General features: G+C 38.4%; 1 long non-coding RNA gene across 1 annotated transcript in view; it reads right to left on the bottom strand.

Moving 5' to 3' along the window:
* Nucleotides 1-13,621, bottom strand: part of LOC114484591 (uncharacterized) — a 106,154-nt gene that overhangs the window by 89,068 nt on the left and 3,465 nt on the right. The window contains exons 2-3 of the long non-coding RNA XR_003677701.2: nt 12,496-12,583; nt 4,886-4,957 (exon numbers count right to left, since the gene is read on the bottom strand). This is a non-coding gene — a long non-coding RNA (uncharacterized lncRNA). The remainder of the gene's footprint in view (nt 1-4,885; nt 4,958-12,495; nt 12,584-13,621) is intronic.

The following is a 13,621-nucleotide window of genomic DNA, read 5'->3' as shown; positions in this document are numbered from 1 at the left end:
TGAAAGAATGGTCAACATCATTAATCATTAGGGAAATGCAAATCAAAACTACAATGAGGTATCACCTGACACTGGTCAGAATGGCCATCATCAAAAAATCTACAAACAATAAATGCCTGGGAGGGTGTGGAGAAAAGGAACCCTCTTGCACTGTTGGTGGGAATGTAAATTGATACAGCCACTATGGAGAGCAGTATGGAGGTTCCTTAAAAAACTAAAAATAGAGCTACCATATGACCCAGCAATCCCACTACTGGCATATACCCTGAGAAAACCGTAAATCAAAATGAGTCATGTACCACAATGTTCATTGTAGCACTATTTCCAATAGCCAGGACATGGAAGCATCCTAAGTGTCCATCGACAGATGAACGGATAAAGAAGATGTGGCACATATATACAATGGAATATTACTGAGCCATAAAAAAGAAACGAAATTGAGTTATCTGTAGTGAGGTGGATGGATTTAGAGTCTGTCATACAGAGTGAAATAAGTCAGAAAGGGAAAAACAAATACCGTATGCTAACATATATATAGAATCTAAAAAGACAAAATGTTTCTGTAGAACCTAGGCGCAGGACAGGAATAAAGATGCCAATGTACAGAATGGATTTGAGGACACAGGGAGGGGGAAGGGTAAGCTGTGACGAAGTGAGAGGGTGGCATGGACATATATACACTACCAAATGTAAAACAGATAGCTAGTGGGAAGCAGCCGCATAGCACAGGGAGATCAGCTCGGTGCTTTGTGACCACCTAGAGGGGTGGGATAGGGAGGGTGGGAGGGGATGCAAGAGGGAGGGGATATGGGGGGATATGTATAAGTATAGCTGATTCACTTTTTTATACAGCAGCAACTAACACAACAATGTAAAGCAATTATACTCCAATAAAGATGTTAAAAATAAATAAATATTCAATGGATGGCAATTCTGAATTTAGTGAAACATGATTTATTTCAAACATGTATAACTGTGTTTAAAATCCAGCAGTAAGCAAAGGATAAACATGAAGTAATGCATGTTGATGTATACATTTGTCAGTTTTTGCTGTGGCAGCAAGCAAACTCAAGATCTCAGCAGTTTATAACACAAACCTGTCTTTCTTACTCGTGGGTCTGTGGATTGGGTATTGCTCTGCTGCATCCAACAGGGCTTGGATGGGCTTGGTGCCACATTTGGGTTCAGGTCTGCTCTGTTATTCCTTATTCTGGGAACCAGGCTCACGGAGCAGCCACTATTTGGAGTGTGTTGTTCTGGCGATAGAGTGCAGAAGTTCAAGAGGATGAGCAAAAAACAGGGAATTCCTCTTAAATCCTTCACCTGGAGCTGCCAAGCTGCCCACATTTCATTGTTCCACGCAAGTCAGATAACCAAGCCTAGAGTTAATGGAGCCTGGAAGGTGTGGTACAGTAAATATATATAGATAGATATAGATAGATATTGATATTTTGTCCTTGTCCCTGGTTGTTGGCACAGGGCTCCCCAAACTCTTGGATTTTACTGGGGGGTTTTGTATGCTAATGAAATGAATCACAGGGAAGGAGGTCCTAGGTAGCTTTAAGATGGGGACTGCTCACCAGAAAAATCAGCCATGTGAATACAGAATGAGAACTTTCAGCCCGACCCCACTCCAGGGAGGGACAAGGGGATGGCAGTTGAGTTCAATCACAGATGTCTAAGGATTTAATCAAGTGTGCCCATGTGATGAAATCACCATAAGAACGCCTTGGTGGGTTCAGAGAGCTTCCTGGTTGGTGGATCCATTGATGTGCTGGGATGGTGGTGTGCCTGGAGAGGGCACGGAAGTTGTGCACCTCTGGCCTCCCACCTTGCCCTACCCATCTCTTCCGTTTGGCTGTTCTCGAATTGTATCCTTTATAATAAACCGGTTGCTTAAGTGAAGTGCTTTCCTGAGTTCTGTGAATCATTCTAGCAAATTATGGAACCTGAGCGAGGAGGCTGTTGGAACCCCTGAACTGGTAGTCAGCAGGCAGAAGTGTGGGTCACCGGGGGCCGCCATTTGCAGCTGACATCTGAAGTGGGGCAGTCTTGTAGGACAGAGCCCTTAACCCATGGGGTCTGCACTAACTATGGGTAATCAGCATCAGAAGTGAATTGTTGGACACCCACTCAATGTTGAAGAATTGGAGACTTAAAATGACATATTTAGTGTTCTGAAGTGGGGCAGTCTTGTAGGACAGAGCCCTTAACCCATGGGGTCTGCACTAACTATGGGTAATCAGGGTCAGAAGTGAATTGTTGGACACCCACTCAGTGTTGGAAGAATTGGAGACTTAAAATGACATATTTAGTGTTAGAAAAAGCCACACAGAAGGGTATTCCAATCAAGAGAAAGCAAGCCTAAGGAATGAATAAATACTTACGAACAAATAATACAACTGGCCACAAGGGACTTTGGATCAGGTTTAAATGCATTAAAAATATTTAGCGCTATCAAGGATCCTCAAACCCCAATTCCCCAGTCTATTCCCCATCTAACAATATCATCTCCTTTTTTCATTAAAAACATCAATATCACTCAGCATTAGCCAGAGGAGGTCCTCTGTTTCTGAGTAAACATTTCATGTAACTTGAAATAATAAAGAAGAATTATGGGGATATATTCTGTGTCCCTAGTGAGGCTTCAGGTACCTGAAAGAAGATTCTTCATCTTATGTATTCCCTGGGCTGACTTATAGAAAGTCTGGTGCGTGGTGCCAGGTACCTTTAGCTCACCGGCATCCGATACTTCTAGGTGGCAGAACTTTCACTCCTACCTGTATAATTATAAAGGTATCTACTTAAAGAGTGTTTAAAAGAGTACCCTGAAGAATATCATGTACTTGTTTTCTCAAGCCCTATACACATCTCTGCTTGTCTCCCACTCAAGTTACAGAGGAAAAAAAAAGACAAAGAAATTTAAAACAACGCAAGTTCAACACAGTCTTGTATGCTTCCTTTTCTTAGCTCCTTTTGATCCCCATGATAGTTCTGTAAAAAGGGGATGCCGTCCCCTCCACATCGACCCCCCCCAGTTGTCCAGCTAGAAACTAAGACTCAGAGACATAAGGGATTTCCCCACAGTGACTCAACTAGCATGGAATAGAACCAACATTTGAACTTAGTCCTGTTCAACAGAAGCTTTTCTCTCTACTCAACATTGTTCCACAGAAAAGGTCCCAGGCTTGAACTCATCTCAAGAAAAGACCAAGGAAGTAATGCTGTCATGTACACCATGAAATCTATCAAATGCATTTGGAGAAGAAAGGGGTAAAGTAAGACTATGTTAACCTGAATAAAGGAAGCTGGTGCTAGATATCTCTGGCATACAATATTGTTCACAACTAAGGTTTCTTTGCTTCTTTTCCAGAGCCTTCTATGTACCCTACTATGCACTCTACAAATATACAAATAACCCCCAAAAGTGGGCAAAAGATCTGAGCAGACAATTCACCAAAGAAGATAAACAGATGGCAAATAAGCACATGAAAAGACACCCAACATCACTAGTCATTAGGGAAATGCAAATTAAAACCACAAAGAGCTAGTACAGCACAATCCAACACACATATTAGAATGGCTGAAGTGAAAAAAGAACAGACAATAACAAGCATTGACAAGTATGTAGAGTCCACTGGAACTCTTATACACAGATGCAAAGTAAAATTCTATGACCAAAATTGTACGACCACTTTGTAAAACAGTTTTCAGTTTTTTTAAATGGTAAACAAACCATATGACTCGAATATTTGACTACTAGATATTTACACAATAAAAATAAAAATACATGTATACAAAGAATGTTTACATCCAAATGTTCATAGCAACCTTATTTGTAACAACTGAAACCTGGACAGCTCAAATATCCATCAACAGAATACTTGTATATCCATACAATGGAATACTACTCAGTGATAAAAATGAATGGACTCCACACAAAACAACATGGATGAATCCCAGAATATTTATACTGAGTGAAATAAGCCAGACTCCCCCATCATGTCTTCATTTCACAATGTGAGAGTTACATTAGAAAAACACAGTCTGTTCTGTGTGAAGTTAAATCGTTTCTACTAAAGAAAGCTTTTTATAATTCCTAATGAGCCACAGTAATTTAGCATTACTGAGCTCAAGAGTTTTAAGTTCCCCCCGCCCAACCATCTTCCCTTTTCACCTACCCTGAATGCTGACTGGTACTCAAAAGTTTCTGAATATTTCACTGTTTCTTGGGGAACTGGAAGAGAAGCTAGACCAACTCTCAGGTTAAAGAAAATGCACATGCTTTGGCAGTTGGGTCAATTGCCCAGGTATTAAAGAAATAATTATTTTCTCTTCACTTCTTTACGCATGCACCATGGTGTTCTAATATCATTGCTAGGTAGTTCACCATCAGGGTGTAGAGATTCCTGTTGAGAACCCCAAACCCTGTAGGAAGTGGCCTTGGAAATGTAATAATTTACCAGTTTCTCTTTAGGTTCAAGCCATGGGCAGGTAAAGATGTGTACTGAAAGCACTGGGCCAGGAAAGTCACCAGGAATGTCCCTGTAAGCTGCATCTTAGGTGAGTATGTGCAAGTAACTGTATTTGAAAGTTCGATCAGGGCTGAATGGTGAACTAAAAGACAAGGAGGAAAGTAAAACTCTACAAAGATTAGGCTTGAAGAACACTGGTGCTTTCAACATCACCAAGATTTTTAACTACACTACCCTGGTAACTTTCATCCTCATTATTTAACCTCAATATCGTTCGCTCTCAACTTTGTCCTGGCTACCTTATACATACTCTCTATATCACAGTGAAGGGACAAAGGGGGAAAGGGTGAAATTCATGTCATTTTATCTTTATCGGGTATGAATTTTACTGCTTTTTGACACTTTCTTACCGATGCTTTGAATGGAAGTTAAAAGAGAAGGTTGAATTCAGGTTGGATCAAATGGGATCCTTGTCCTCGTATCTACAAATAATCAAACAAAATGCAACTTCAATCAAGGCAGGGAAACTATCTGGTTCACCGTTGCATCCCCAGAACCTAGAACATGTTGACCAATTGACCACGCTGTACTTTAAAGAGAAACAGAGACAAAATTCTATTTTACATGCTGTGAAATAGTTATTCATCCACCTCTATTTCAGAAATAGGAGAAATAAGATACAGACTATAAGTGATTTTACAAAGAACAAAAAGCTAAAAAGTCACAGAGCCAATATTTTTATAAGGAAACCTTTTATTGAAGTATGACAAGCATACGAAAATGCCCACCCATCATTAAGTATCTAGCTGGATGAATTTCACAGATTGAATACATTTATGTGACTGTCACCCAAACCAAAAAAATTTTAAAAACACTTGCACCCCAGAAGCCTTTCTCAGCACATACTTTCCCACCAATTAACCATTATTCTAACAACTAGTATCATAGATTACTTTTCCTTACTTTTGAACTTCATATAAATGAAATGATATAGTATGTTTTTTTTTAAGACCAGTTTCTTTCACTCATCATCGCGTGTGTGAGATTCATACATGTTGTACGTGCAAGTTTGTCCACTATGCTTGTTGTCTCATATTCTAAATATATCACCATTTATTTATCTGCCTTACTGCTGATGGACATTTAGATTTTTTGCAGTTTGAGGCTATTACAAATAGTGCTACAATGAATGTTCATGAACGTGTGTTTATCTCCTGGGTATGTAACTAGGCGTGGAGATGTTGGGTCCTGGGATACACACATATACTCAGCTTTAGTAGGTATTGCCAAACAGATTCCTGAAATGATTGTTCCAATTTATACTTCTACCAGAAGTGTGTGAGAGTTCTAATTGTTTCACATTCTTGTTAACACTTAAAATGTTCATTTTAGCAATCATGGTGAGTGTGCTATGGTACTTCTTTGTAGTTTTAATTTGCATATTCATGATGACTCATGAAGTTGAGTACCTTTAGATATATTTATTGGCCATATGGATAACCCCTTTGTGAATTGCCTCTTCAAGACCATTGCCTATTTTTTTCTACTGAACTTTCTTTCTTATTGATTTGTCTAGCATCTTTATATATTCTGGATGTGAATCTTTTGATGAAATTATGTGTTGCAAATATCTCTCTCCACCCTATGACTTGCCTTTTTATTTTCAAGCATATATTTGACAAGTAAAGGTCTTAATTTTAATAGGTTTTCTTCTATAAATCAATTATTTTATGATTAGTACTTTTTTGGCCCTGTTTAAGAAATTTTTGCCTAGTCTATTGTATATTTGTTTTCTACTTCATTAACTTCTACTCTCACATTGATTGTTTCATTTTTTCTATTTTCTTTAGGTTTATTAAACTATCTTTTTCCTAACATCTTGATTTTGAGTCTCAGATAATTAATTTTTAGCCTTTCTTTAAAAAAAAAGTATACATATAATATGAATTACACTCTAAAGAACATCTTTAGTTTCATTCCACAAGTTTTGGTATGTTGTATTTTTATTGTCATCCACACAGCAGGATTTAAATCCAGAATTTCTAATTTTAATCCAGAATTCTTTCAACTAAAGTGTACTACTCTTTTATTTCTTTGTCATACATAAATGAATGGTTTCCAAACTTCTATGTGAAAAACTTAGATACCGAAAGGAATACAATTGCCATTTTTAGTTTGCATATTCTGTGCCATTAAGTGGTCAAGCTTTTTCTTTATTTATATTTTTATATTTAACACTAACAATACCTTGGGGGTATGCACTGTTATCTCCTCTCTACAAATGGAGAAACATGTTCAAGGAGTTAAGGGATTGCGTCCAACTGACCAACATGTGGTGGAACCAGGATTTGAAGATATCCAAGATAAACTTCGCTACCTCTAAGGTCTGTGTTCCTTTACTATCATGCTCTCCTACTCCACGCTCCTTCTACACACAGACCATGCATTCGAGTCATGGAATCTAAGAATTATAGCTAGAATGAGCAAAGTGTATCAGACCCTTATATTTTGCAGGTAAGAAAACGACATTCCAGAGAAGCTGTATGGCTCATCCATCCAGATTTCTAGCACAATGATTTTTCTGCCCTTCCAAATTGCTTCACAGTTCACCTTTCAGGATAAGTCAACAGTGCCACACCATCAACGATACTTACACAAGCAGTCAGTTCACTTGGCTGCAAAACTTGAAAGGTAAATTTGTCAGTATTAGCACAAAAAAAATACAGAACCCTGATACTAGTCCCCATTACCCACTTAAAATTATTTTCGTAACTTCTTTAAAAGTTTTCTTGCCTCTCACTGGTTGTCACTGAGGGGAGTTAACACGGAGAACAGAGAATGAGAGCTCCCAAGTTGTCAGCAAGAGTACTTCCTGGGCATGCTCCAAACTGTCATCTGGGTTTAAAATTGACTTTGGGGAACAGAGTTCCAGTGTGTGGATTCTATTAAGGCTGACTGATAAAACCCCATCTGCTAGTGTTTTGTGTGTGTGTGTGTGTGTGTGTGTGTGTGTGTGTGTGTGTGTGTTTTATCTCTTGGCCTCTGGCACTTTTAGCAGCTTACCCCCTTGCTCACCAGGGAATTCTATTAAGGGTACCCAGTGCTTTGATACGGGGTCCGTGTGGGCTGTGATAGGAAAAATGAGATTGTACCTGCATGATTTAATTTCTCTTCACTATCCAGACTCCTGGCCAGAGAGAATCTCTGTCACATAGTCTAAAGGCAGAGATAAAGCCCATGAGAGAAACTATACGCTGTAATACTCTATTCTGAGAAAAGACATCATTCCCATGAATGCCTTGTAGCTTTTGCTGAAAGACAAAAAATGTTCCTGCTCTACAGTAAGGAGAAATGAGCACTCCTGTTCCCAAGGGAGAGAAAATACATCTCCACGTGTGACAAGTAGTTAACATTCTGGATTGCATCTGCCTGGGCTCTTATCATGATGTGAATTTGTTTTCTATTCACTGGCTTGAATAGTAACAAAATCATACTGAAATGTGAATGAAGCACCAGCTACACATTTTATTACAACTTCCATGGTAATCTGACTCGGGGGGGAAAAGTTTAGGAGAGAACAAAAGCAGAGAGCAGTTAATCAACTCTAGTATTTGTACCCTACATTGGAAAGCCAATCTGTTTATTAGTAACAAGCCAAATGCTTCTAGAAATGAATAATTTTTTAAAGCTTTGCCAACATTATACAATCGGAGTTTACATAAAGTTCCTAAAGTGGTAACAAGTACTAACTTGTTGACAAGACTGTTTACCATCCCTTTTGGATGAAACATAAAATGAAATCTTGGCCACAAGGCTCATAAAAACTAACTTATGTCTGTTCCCCCCCACCCCCAGGAGTAGATGTACTAGTTGTGAGGTTCTGGATAAATCTACTTCAGATTTATTCTTCATGTTAGACGGCTCAGAGACAGGACTCATATTTCTTATAAACCTAGTATAGCACGTAAGTTTAGGTGAGTTTGAAGGTGCGCACTGACAATAATGTGTGTACTGGGGAGTTTTAAGACTTACGAGATGATAACAAAACTCCTGCTTGAAGTGAACTCTAGCATTTCAAGTGGAAATGGGAGACTTTATTAATTATTTTTAATACTTTATATACATGATTTCCAGGTGTATGGCCTGACTGTTAGAGAGCTGCTCATTTTTATCATGGGGCTAACTGCCTTTAAGAAGTGGAGATATATGTTTACTCACTGCTAGATTAGATGCTTACCAATCCTTACTTGGAAAAGGAAAATATTAGATACATGACAAAGCCTGAGAAGTGAGGGCACTGGATGAGAGAAATGAACATTCCTAATGTTTCTTCTAAGGACATATCAGAGTCAACATGTCCTAAGGAACTGTAATAAGACCTCTGTATACTGGTGAGGAATATAAGCAAATACTGCGTATTTATTTAATATTGTGTGGCCAATAACAAAAATCATAATTTCAAGTATTATTCTCCTTAACATATTCAGTTTTTTAAAAAATGGGTGCTGAAAGGGATACCAAATAATGTAAGGAAGTGAGAATATATTATGTTAGGAAAGTCAATACATTTACTGGAAAAATAACACTTTTAAGTTGTTGGCATGGAAAAGGTCAATCCTGCGGGAACCTGAGTGATGGTGGCATCGGGCTGCATGAAACATGAGGAGGGATGAGGTTGTAACACAGGTAATGGAGAGAAGAGCAGAGAGAGAGAACAGAGGGAGAGAGAGAGAACAGAGAGGGAGAGAGAGAGAGAAAGAACAGAGGGGGAGAGAGAGAACAGAGAGGGAGAGAGAAGAGACAGAGAGAAGAGAGAGAGACAGAGAGAAGGGGAAGAGAGAGAAGAGAGAGAGAGACATAGAAAACTGGGGAAAGGACAGGAATAGTAGAGGACTTCAAATGACAGTCAGCCCTGCTATTGGAATTTGGGCAGCTTCACAGATATGCGTGATGGCAGGGCAGGATACAGCTGACATTTGGAGCACGTGTGTGCAGTATAACAACATTGTACAATTTTGTGGAGATCTCTCTCTCTATATATATATATATAAATATATATATATATATATATATATACACACACACACTCATATATATATACATTATGTAATCCCTTCACAAATATATATGAAGGGGTTACATACATACGTAGGGAAATTACATATATATGTTAAGGAATTATATCAAATATTGATATTTTTTGTCTCTCTGGGTGACAATGTTATATGAGATTTTCATTCCTATATTGATCCATTCTTTATTTTCCAAATTTTCTATAATAAATAGTTATTATTTTAAAATACATAATTAACTATAATTTTCCTAACAAAGTCTGTTATTGAGTATCTGTAGCTAACTTCTGAAAAGGTAAGAACTTGAACACACTTTAATTACATTTAAATCAAGTATCTCGCCTCCCTGCATCTTGCTAGGTGTCTAGAGACTGTATTGCTAATTTTTAATGAAAATAGTAATTTTTACCAGTTAACCAAATTTATGATTCTATTTTATTTATGTCGCTGTCACTGTCATTTCTTGCATTCTTGCTTTTTTTCCTCAGCATTTCCTTTCCTTCATGCTGAAGGATTACTTTTAAAATATCTTTCAGAGAGAGATTATGAATGAATGGTTAACTTTCTTAATCTTTGTCTATTTGAAAATGTCTTCATTTTACCCCTTATTTTTTAAATGATAACTTATAGGTGGGTATAAAATTCTGAGTTGTTGATCATGTTTCCTTCAAACTATAAAGATACTACATTGTCTTCTGCCCTTTATTATACTGTTGAGAAAACTGTCAGTCTACTTTTTTTGTTTTAGTTTGAAATCTGCCATTTCTGGTAGGAATTTTGTTAATTTCCACATTTAAAATATTTCAGATATATCACACATTCAGAAAGGTGCATTAAATATTTATACCTTGTTTAAGGAAGGTAAGTACCCATATAACTACTATCTCAGCCAACCCATAAAATATCACCAGCATCTTAGAAGCTAATGATGTGTCCGGTCCCAATCACAGGCTCTTCTCTTCTCTCGAGAAGTAACCAATATCTTGACATTTAGGATTGTCATGTTTTGAGGGTTTTTTTTAATTAGAGGAGTTTTACCAGGGGGTATTATACCTCTAAACAGTATAGTGTAGTTATACCTATTTATGGAAAACATAATTAAATACCACAAAATAGACCAAGACCCCCTCCATCTCCATTAAGAAGAGAGCCAATTCCCTCTCTTTTCATTCAGTTTTCTGGTAGCTTTTCAACAGGCCCTCTTTCCTTGGTGGTCTGCAGTTTCACTGCATTGTGTCTACAGATTATTTTTCTTCATCCTTCTCATCATACAGACCGCAATTTCAATCTGAAACTCATCTTATCTTAATATGGAAAATCCTTACCATTATGTCTCCAAATACGGTTTCTTGGGAAGCTCCTCTATCCTTTTATTATTAAAATTCTTTTATATATATGTTGGCGTCTCAAAATTTGTGCCCTATGCCTCTTAAGTATGCATTATATATTTTTGAAAATCTCTGTCTCTCCACATATTCTACATAATTCACTTAGTACTACCTCTCAGTTTACTAGTTTTATGCCTGCGTTCAGTCTAGAGTTTAACTTTTTAAAAAATATGTACTTCAGTAACTACATTTCTAATTTTTCTACCTGTTCTTATTTCATGCCTGTGTTTTTTTCTTTTCCGCTGATACTGACTATACACTTAACTCCTTGATTATGTGAACATTTAGAGAAATTTCTCAGAATGTTTTATTTGTTTAATATCATCTAGAGAACATTTATGTTCTGGTTATTGACATTTTGTATTTTTTCTTAGCGTGAATTGTTTACTTGTGTTTGGGATCGTGGTTTGCGGCTACATGTGGAGGGAAGAATATCTCGTTTTTACTCTTCACTTACGCCTACTCTCTAGTTGGCAGTCTCTGTCTTTACTCAGTTTCTTCCAAGTTCTCAGCTCAGAACTCAGTCTTATATTAGGGATCTTAAAATATCATAGATCTCATAACTGTGCCCATGGGTGGTTTGTCTTGAATTTGGCTCACTGGCCCAGCCGCTCCGCGGCATGTGGGATCTTCTCAGACTGGGGCACGAACCCGTGTCCCCTGCATCGGCAGGCGGACTCTCAACCACTGCGCCACCAGGGAAGCCCTTGAATTTGGTCTTAAGTCTACATCTATGTCCTTTATCCCCTCTCTAAAGATGCAGCCTCATGGAAGTCACAGATTCTGGTAACTGTCCGCAGTAGCTTTTTCCAGCTTCCTTTCACAAATGAGTTTGGGGAAAGAAACACTACTTCCCTAGTTCCTAGTTTCAATTGGTAATTTTGTGCTTTAACCATTACTTTTAAGTGTTTGGATTCCTAGAGACGCTTTTTTTTTTTTAACATCTTTATTGGAGTATAATTGCTTTACAATGGTGTGTTAGTTTCTGCTTTATAACATAGTGAATCAGCTATATATTTACATATATCCCCATATCTCTTCCCTCTTGCGTCTCCCTCCCACCCTCCCTATCCCACCCCTCAGGGTGGTCACAAAGCACTGAGCTGATCTCCCTGTGCTATGCGGCTACTTCCCACTAGCTATCTATTTTACATTTGGTAGTGTATATATGTCCATGCCACTCTCTCATTTAGTCCCAGCTTCCCCTTCCCCCTCCCCATGTCCTCAAGTCCATTCTCTACATCTGTGCTTATTTCTGAAAATCATGTATTTTATAAAATAATAATAATACTATGATTTTGTTTCAAACACCACTGAATGTAGGATGCATTGGCCAATGGTAGCGAAAGTCAATTTTAGGATAATCTAAGTACAGAGAGATGATCTCAGGACCTTGAGAACAATGTCAGAGACGAAAGTGTCCACAGTTATCATGGGTTCAACTTCTTCATTTCAAAACAGTGGGACTGAGACCTAGGGAAACTGTGAGTTGCCTCTCCAACATTTAGATCCACAGCATGTGGGAAAGACGGTCAGAGTGAGATTGTATTCCTTACTCACCAAGGCAAAGTCTACGATAAGACTTCTTTAAGATGAGCTGTTCTGCCTCTCGGAAATGCTGCCCAAGGGCCGAGGGAAATTGTCCGCTCTACAGAAGGCAGAAACAAAGAAATCGAATTGTTCTAATCTACAGCACCACACGAACTGCGAGGCTGGAGGAGCGAGGTCAGCCAGAATGTGTATTACTGCATTTAGTCCTGGCTGGAACACTATTACAGACAAGCCTTAATTCAGGTCGCTGCTCCTTCTACCTGCGAAAGGCTGCCAGCTCCTCTGTGCTGAGTTCTTACTGGTAAGTCTTCCCCCTGCTGGAAAGTGTCAGCATTCTGTGTATGGACAAGGCTATTCACATCTATATATGGATTCCAGGATCCAAGTGAGAACGCTTTTCACATGACAAGGTCAAATTAACTTAAAATACACACACTGAAAGTATATAATAACTGGAAAAAAACATGAAGAAGATCTTGCTTAACACTCTGGGTTTCTGATCCACTTCAAAAAGGAAAAAGTTACTGATAGGAATAATAGAACTTTCCAAAAAATAAATTACTTAATAGATTTAGATTTCTTCTCCTCCAATCCAGTAACTAGATGTAATATTAAAATCTTAATAATGCTTTCTGGGTTTTACATAACTTATTCTCACTAAGACTATGGGAATTAGTTATTGTAATAGCTACCGTGGTCCCCACTCAGATTTCTTTGTCAGGACCCATCACCCACTCAGCAGCCACAGGGGAGTATTAACTCTGGCTGCTCATAGCTGCGCTCCTCTTGCGGCATTGCCCTTGACCTCAGGGAGCTTCCACACCTAAGATTTTGCTTCCTTCCAGAATGTGGCCTGTGGCCACCTCCAAAGAGCATCCACGCTATTCATCTGGCAAATGCATTATTTTTCCTCTTTATCAGAAAAGAGGTTCAGAAACAGATCTTGCTCACCTGGGACTGACTGACCACAGAATACATTTACACTGTCACCTGTCATCCCTTCCACCCTGCAAATGGCCCTGGACTATCTGGCCTTTTCACAGAAAATTACATTGGTCCATTCTATTTTTTTTTTTTTTTTTTTTTTTTTTTTTTTGGGGGTACCCGTCCCTCTCGTGGTTGTGGCCTCTCCCAT

This window comes from Physeter macrocephalus, chromosome 20, assembly GCF_002837175.3.
Source record: "Physeter macrocephalus isolate SW-GA chromosome 20, ASM283717v5, whole genome shotgun sequence".
NCBI lineage: Eukaryota > Metazoa > Chordata > Mammalia > Artiodactyla > Physeteridae > Physeter > Physeter macrocephalus.
Note: the sequence above shows the minus strand (reverse complement) of the source record. Positions and strands in the feature narration are given on the sequence as shown.